The sequence below is a fragment of the Impatiens glandulifera genome, chromosome 7 (assembly GCF_907164915.1).
Source record: "Impatiens glandulifera chromosome 7, dImpGla2.1, whole genome shotgun sequence".
NCBI classification, from domain to species: domain Eukaryota; kingdom Viridiplantae; phylum Streptophyta; class Magnoliopsida; order Ericales; family Balsaminaceae; genus Impatiens; species Impatiens glandulifera.
Genome location: NC_061868.1, coordinates 399680 through 408292, shown reverse-complemented (window position 1 = coordinate 408292; position 8613 = coordinate 399680). Strand labels below are relative to the sequence as shown.

General features: G+C 28.8%; 1 long non-coding RNA gene across 2 annotated transcripts; it reads right to left on the bottom strand.

The window, feature by feature from the left end:
* Positions 1-6589: 6589 nt before the first annotated feature.
* LOC124944411 lies at positions 6590-8076 on the bottom strand. Of its 2 annotated transcripts, none has more exons than XR_007099891.1 (3): positions 7967-8076; positions 7722-7879; positions 6590-6725 (listed from the first exon to the last, which is right to left on the bottom strand). It is a non-coding gene; the product is annotated as an uncharacterized LOC124944411 (long non-coding RNA). The 2 variants fall into 2 exon arrangements; XR_007099892.1 differs by having other exon boundaries at positions 6598-6654.
* Positions 8077-8613: the final 537 nt, after the last annotated feature.

Genomic DNA, 8613 nt, shown 5'->3' with positions numbered 1-8613 from the left:
GGAACTCGTATTAGACGTTGGCGTCTAACTCCATTAGACTTGGCAGTCTAATAAAGCACGGCTAATGCCTCGCTTCAGAAGCTATTTGAAGTTAGCATACGTCTACCCACGATCAATTAGCTGTCTGCTACTCTACTCCACTCTCTTATGTGTAGTCTGACAGTTAGCTAATTGCATCAAATGAATGAATGTCACATAAGTAAATATTTTTCCCACTACTTGTTTTGTGCAATACAATTACAGAAGGATATTCGGTGCACTACCGTTTTGTACGGCCACGATCCTTGTGCACAGAGTCTGTTGTACTCTTGTACTATGGGCGACCTCCCTATGAATACGTGCCACGTGTCCATATAGAAGATTCGACCGTTGGTGTCCTGACTCTATATATAGATCCTCAAGGACAACAGTCGAAGCACTAGTCACTACTGGTTTTTACTGGAACTGAATCTTTTGCACAAATAAACGTACTCTTGCACTTACTAATTTCATCATCTTCCAAGTTCAAGAGTGAGAGAATCAAAACACTGTCTAGCTGAGAGATATTCTTAGTCATATTGTAAGTTGAACAGAGTTTGTTCTGTTCAATAGAGTGTTAGCTAGCCAGTAAACTGTATTTGATTCAAAAAAAGTATAGTGAAATCCTTCCGAATTTGGAAGAAGGGGTGACGTAGGAGAGTTTGCTCCGAACATCCATAAACAACTTGCTATCTTATTTTCATTATGTTTTTCCTTCTCTCATTGGTTCAAAGCTTCAAACCTGAGCAAACAGTTCCGCATTTGAATCGTTTCAAGAGTTTGTAAGGGTTTGTGAAGAATAGAAAGTGATATTAATTTCTAACAGGATTTCTATCAACTCATTTATCAGAAGTTTTCATCAATAGTTAGACCCCGTCTCTATTGGTTACACCGATCCTATCAGAAACAACTAAATGCCAACGTGACAATGTACAAAGTCTCTAGAGTTGGGCAATTGAGGTCAACTGCAATTTGGAACTTTTTCTTTTGAATCTTACAATTTAAGGCTCCACATTGTCAGGTAGTAAAGAATGAGATTTTTCCCTAACGGACATGAATAATTTTTCTTAGTTGTTTAGACTTACACCACTTTATTATTTAACAACATTTCAAATTGATATTCTCCTCCTCATGTAAAAATAGTTTCACATAATTTATACAATTTAATTAATTAATAAAATTTTACATAGTCATACATAATTGTTTCAAATACAAATAAAAAATATATTAAAACGTCTATTTTTCAATATATATACAAGATCATATGCATTTAAAGATAATACTGACCTCACATATAAAATAAAAAAAAAAAAAAGTATTTCTATGGAGCATAACTATAATATAAAGATTCAAACCTTTTTATAAGAACATAAATTTTTATTTGTTTTAAATGGTTTATTTATATATTAAAAGATGATAAAAATTATCTAAGCACACAATGATGAAATGTGATATCAGAAAAAAATAAAAAAATAAAAAAAACAAAGAATAATATAATACAATCATATTATCTAATAGGTTATCAAATTCGTAAATACTCGAGAAGAACAATTAATTCCCACAACCGGCTTCACCACATCAATCAAAACTTCTCAACAACTAGCTAATTTTTTTCATACATCATCTAGTGAATCCCAATAGTACTTCACAAAACATTTTAGAGACTAGTCAACCAATAACAATGCAAAAATAAGTGAGTTGTCAATTCAATATTCTCATGACACATACGTCAACAATTTATCATAATACAATATTTTTTTATGCACATGTTATCTGTAAGAATTTTATCATAAATAACGCTTCATCTAAAGAATAATATCTTGGATGGAATCTTTGACTCCTAAAGTTTTCCTAACAAATTGTAGCAATGTCTTACATGAAAACTATCAATATTTTGTCAACGCATAACATCTTGTTTTGACATGAACACTTGTTTGTGTCCTATCAAAAATAAAAACTTTATTATGGGAAGATTTCTACATAATGTTTAATTTCTTTCTATATATAATTCATCTAGCAAAATTAATACACATCATTAATCTTTAAAACATTTAATCTTATCCCAACTAACTAGATAACAACGATAAGTTAGAAAATCTCAATCGAATTTATATATTATTCTCTCAATTTTCACCACCACGACAACATAATCTTAATAAGATTAATTGAACCTCTTTCAAATTAATTTTGTTTTTCCATCTAGATAGCTTACCTTCCATTTTAGTGAAATTTTCTAAGAAAAAGTATAGAATAATTAAAATAAACCTCACTAATACTTATAAACCACAAAAATATTAAACTCAAATTTCTATGATTCTAAATCAAGGAAAAACATAAAAGTTTGAAAAATTAAATCGTGAAAATAGAAACATGAATTTGTGTCGACTTGATCACTCTCATATATATATATATATATATATATATATATATATATATATTGGTTAATTTTGTAATATATATATTATTGATAAAACAAATGTAATTAGGACAAACCTATATAAGTAATTTCTTTGGTCCCAGATATATATTTAACATGTCCGCGTACAATAGGATGACAATTGGGTGGTTCGAGGCGGAGAATGCATTTATTATTCCCGCACCATTTTTATTTAGAGATTTTATTAATACCATTCCCGTCCCGTTCAGTTTTGTTCGGTTTCGGGGAATCCCCTCGAAGCACCGTGAATAAAATATATATTTTTTAAAATAATAAAATTTTACAATAAAATTATATAAACAAATTTTTTAATATAATTATATTATATTGAAATTTTACATTATTATAAATAAAAATAAACTTACTACTCTCGTAAAATAGAGTGAATAAATAAATATATTGTTGATTTAATATATTTAATTATATTTATAGTGTTCGGAGCATAATCGGGGTGAGATCGGGGCGGGTCAGAACGGGAGACACAAATACCATCTCCGTTCGGTTTCAAGGGAAAACCGTCCCAAACGGACAATTCGGTTCGATTTTCGTTGGGCGAATTCAAATTACCATCCTTAAGTACAAGGCATCAACTATATAAGATTTAAACTAATGTTTTAGTCAAACTAATTAATTTTACAAATTTTGATTTGAATTGATCTAGATGTTATAAAATTCTCAAATGTATTTGAAGTTTTCATTTCTATATATGCATATATAGTCCATTATGTTGGTTCTAACATGTTTCTTCGATTATTTGATTTTTTTTTACTTATTTATTATGCAAGGAGAAAAATGATTTATAAACCAATTTCTGCTACTATTTACTAAACAAAGTATTTTCTATGTTTTTGTTTTTGTGATTGTATTAAATGAAGGTTCATGTTTGGGATCATATTAACATATTGCAATCATACTTATTAGTATATATTCGATTTAATGACTTATGAAGAATTAATGAGTATGGTTTGTTCGATTATCTAGATAGGTTTTGAATTGAAATAGAGGTGTTAATGTTTGAATTAATAATTTGAAATATATATATATATATATATATATATATATATATATATATATATATATATATATATATAGGATTCATATTTTGACCAAGATTTAATTGTTCAACGAATTAAAATTTTGACAAAGTGGTGTTAGATTCGTTATTGATGAATGTGTGAGGTCATTTGCATGATTGTAGATAATGTTTGACAAATTCTGAAAACCTAATATTTCATAATATGTTCACTAATTGATACATTGATTGGAGTTTATAAGGATTGAGAATTGGATTTTTGTATGTCAACAAATTAAAAAATATCTTCTATGAAATTTTCATGTTTTACAAATTTTGTTTTGAATTTATCTAGATACTCACATCCTTAAAATATCAAATAGGGATAAATATTGATTTCCTTTAAATTTGTTTTTGCCTAGATTTGCAATGTGAAATATTTTTAAATGATTGTAAAATTTATTAACTTGGACTTAGAAGTCTTATTTAGGATTATATTAAGTCAAATACATAATATCCAGATAAGTTGAATTTCAATTTTATGAAAAAATAAATGTGAATTCTTTTGGTCAAATTCTTATAAGTTATATAATTTTGCACCTTTTCTTTCTCTCGATTCAACAATGAAATTAAAGTTTTAATAATTAAGTTATAATGCTTAAAGTTTGTTTGTAATAAGTTAAACTGAAAACATAATATTAGAATATTCATCACTTGTTGAGAAAATTAATATTACGTAATTGGATTATAAAACACTTATTTTCCCTTGTTAAATGAATTATTGAGATTTGAATAGACCTATGCTTATAAAATTTAAAATGACCATTAGTTCTTAGTACAATTAAGTAAGTACGAAAGATTATATATATTACCTCCCTGAACTTTGTTTCAATTTTTGGATTGCTCCCTTAAATTAAAAGTGTCTAATTTTACTCCAATGACTTCTAAAAAAAAGGTTTGAATTACATCATTAGTTAAAGTTAATATTTAACACCGTCATTTATTTGTCACATCGATAATTAAGTGGCAAAATAAAAATATAATAAGTCCATGTCATTTTATTTTTCTAATTTAAAATAAAAATAAATATTTAAAGATTAAATAAATATAATAAAGTGATTGTCTATCTCCATTCTCTAGCTATACATGACTAGCCTTTTGATACTTTTTCTACCATATTACCTCATCTTCATTTTACTTCTTCCCATCATAACTCGTCTATATGCCCTCCACCGCACTCTTTTCGTATTTCTATTCCTCAATCTATACTTAGTTTTCACGGATATCGCAGTTTTAATTATAGCCTTTACTATTGCCCTCGTTGACAAAATGTTAGTAACTTATTTTCGTCAACAAGAATGGTTAAATCCATTAGGTTAAACGTTAGTTTAAATTCATTTCGGCTTTTTAGTTTATTTTATTTAAAATGGTAGAGAAGAGTTTATAATTTTGAGTAGAATGACGTCGCAGTTGCATGTTCATATACTTATTTATGATACAAACATGTTTTTTATCATCTAAATTTGTCTAATATTACCACCATCTAAAATTAAAACTTAATAAATACTTAAATTTGTAGTTTACAAATTAGTTTAATATATCTAATATGTTTTGATATGTTTGATTTGATAGTGTTAGATTTCCTTTTAATGGACATAATGAAGATATTTTAAACAAAACAAAAGTATGAGTCATGATGAGGACATTGAGCATATTGTGAGTTTAGAGAAAGAAACTGTAGATGACACTGAGTTTGAAGATGAAAATGAAACTAATGAGCTTTCGGCGACGCTTAAAAAGACTTCTGCCAACCCTTAAAAGTGTCGCCAAAAATATTACCAACACTTATTTATGCGTTGCCAGAAGCAGGGTGGGCGCAAGTTATAACAAAGCTTAATTAAGCGTCGGTAAAATTAATTTAAGCGTTGCTAAAAGTCTTTTTAATTTTTAACAATTCCTTATATTATAATATTGATTTTTTTTTTACAATTTTTTATAATTATTTAATACTAATTATTAAAAATAATTATTTAATACTAATTATTAATATTTTTAATTATAACAAAATTAACATAAATTCTCTTAATCAAATATCTCATTTAATTGTATAATAGTCAAAAAGATCTATAACAAACAAAATAATTTTGAACAACAAAACTAAAATAGAAGACTGAAAATAGATGATTTTGATCTACTTGATCTTCTATTTGGGCCTCCGCTGCAACTATGTAAAAGAATAATCTTTTTAAGATTAAAAATAGAAAAAGCATATTGATGTGAATTAAATATAGACAATTTGAAAGAAAAAAAAACCTGATTGTTGTGTCCACATTTTTACTTCTTGCAGTTGACAACTTGAGGATGAATACTTCAATCAATCATCAATACCATAAAAAAAAAAACACAAATGATTAATTTCCCTTAACAATATATAACTTAAACAAAATGTATAAAACTCAGATCAACAATATAAGAAGAAACATCTAATACAAAATGATAAGAGGAAGAATCACAATATCCTCTCATCTAATATTATACTTAGAGTTCTAACAATTTACTTCCAATAAAGAATATTGCAATAATCAACAAAAAAAAACAAGACATAAAAAAGGTAGAAAAATACCTTTAAGTAGATTTAATTTCGCATAAAGTGGAAGATGTCTCGACAGCTCCCTTATCAAACAACAAAAATTACAACTGGGAATTAAAGGAGTCCTGCCTTTCTGGGATGATTTTATGGAAAGAAATAGAAAGAATGAAAAAAACAAAGGGTTCATTAAATTTCATCCAAGTTTAGATATCATTGAACAGAAATAATGCAAGTCAATTGTTAAAGTATTACTTAAGTATGCTATATCACAAACATTACCTGTTGTAGGCTCATCGGCAAAATGACAGATGGGCTGCAATCATTTCACATGCCATTGATAAACGTTTCTTTTCACCACCACTAATTCCCCGCACTTTTGCATCCCCAATACGGAAATCAGCACAATTGACTTTTAAAGTGAAATTCACACAAAGAAATTAAAGAAATATCATAAGTTGGCAAAAAAAGGAAACTCAAAACTCTTTAATATTCAACTCTCTAAGGATTAGATGCATACCAAACCGAGTTTAAACAAAAGATTGTTGACATATTCATCCCTCTTTTCAATAGATATTATCTCCCGAAGTTGGAGCTCAGCTGTAAGAGACAACGTTTCTCGAACAGTCAGCTGTGAGAAGAACAAATCATCTTGTCTAACATACGCAAATCTGAAACCATAATGATAAGATAATAAAAATGCGAAAATATATGAAGATGTGATTTATATTTATATAATCAAATCTTACTTGTATGCTTTGTTTGAAATTTGCCTTCCATTGATTTCAAAGGGAAACAATTTGAGGTTAGAATAAAAGAGGTTATCCTCAATCTTCATGAAAAAAGATGTATACTATTAAATCTTAAGCTATTGTTATTTTCAAATTTGTCTCTAGTTGAATCACAAAGGTAAAAAAGATGTTTCTGGATCAGGCTTCTTGCGAGGCACCACATCCCAACAAATATTTGGATTTTCTTTGCTCTTTCTGGTCCTAATAGGAATGAAACTATTACAGAGACCTACAATTATCAAAATCATAAGAAACGTCAATAAGTATAAGAATGTTTAATGGTAATTAAACAAAACAATTATTTTATGTTTTTGGATCCAGATGAGAAACTTCTAATAAATTCGTGTTGACTAAGTTCTGTTTCCAAATATGATAAAAAAGAAAGTGTTTCCAAATGGTACGATAAACATGTAAGCTTTTGATGCATATCGCCTTCTCATTGGATGTACTGCACACAGCCCCTTTTACTCCTTTAGTAAGAGCCTGGTCAACCAACTTGAACAATGCAACTAAGAGAGACTCGATTTCAGTTAGGTTGTATTGTGAGATAACAGTATCCATCTCTAGCATGTAACTTGTAAATTGGGATGTATATATTCAGTAGAAATGCTAAGAGTAAGAGACAGTTATGTTGTCAATGATGGAAACGACAAAGGGAAAAGTTTGTTAAACCAACTTTTGGCACGATTCATATGTTAAAGCTTGAAATCTAATATAATCATTGGTAGATTGATATTTTCCAAGGGATGTGATTATTCTTTAGTGTTGCGTAATAAGTTCAGAAAAAGATCATACTTTCTATAGAGGATGATATTGAAAAGATCTAGATGCAACTAAAATCCAAGGGTTCATCTTTAAATATTTAACAACACCTACTTTGCAACACCTGGCCGAAGAGGCAACAACTTCTTCTCAATAAAGACCATGAACAGTTCGGTCTTCCTTTTGTGAAGATAAGGAATAAATTCCTTTCTTTCAGTTTCATCCTTAGGAGCTTATCTGGCCAACTAGTGTTGTTAAAGTACGTTGTCATCCTGCCAAAACAAGAATGTACCAACTTATCATCAAAATGAACTTTTAATCATACATAATCTTTTGAACATTACTAAGGAGATAATTACCTTTCTTTTCCACCCCCAATCTTGAGAAATTCTCCGTATAAATCCACATCCCATATCACACCCAATTCCCTCTAAGAAAATACATTTCAATAACATTACAAAATATTTACATATTCCTTCTCGGCCTTAACGAAGATAGAAGCATCGAAGGTACTAGCGGTTGAAAGAATGACTTGAAGACAATCAGAATGATCATAGTAAGCAGCATAGTGTAGGCATGTCCTTCTATTAATCGAGTCAAACATCAAAATCTGACAAAATTTTAACAAAAGAGAAAACGAGTTAAATCCGATTCCACCGCTACAAAGAGGAAATGAGATCAATCGATCGAGAGAAAGACATCTAGGTTATTACATTAGCTCCAACTTCAATAAGCTTTTCCGCACGAGATATCTTCCTGTTCATTGCAGCCAGCATCAATGGAGTCTAATAAAATTTATAGTTATAAACCTCAATGTTCTAAATAACAAAATTAATCTTGAACATAAGTATCTCGCTAATACAGATAAAAAGGTCATCTATTTATAGCGATTCAACAAATCGGGATTGACAGATATCTCAAGAAGCATGGTAACAATCTGAAATGGAATCCAAATCGAAAAATCCGATAAATCCAAAAGTATATACAAATGGATGAATAGATCATG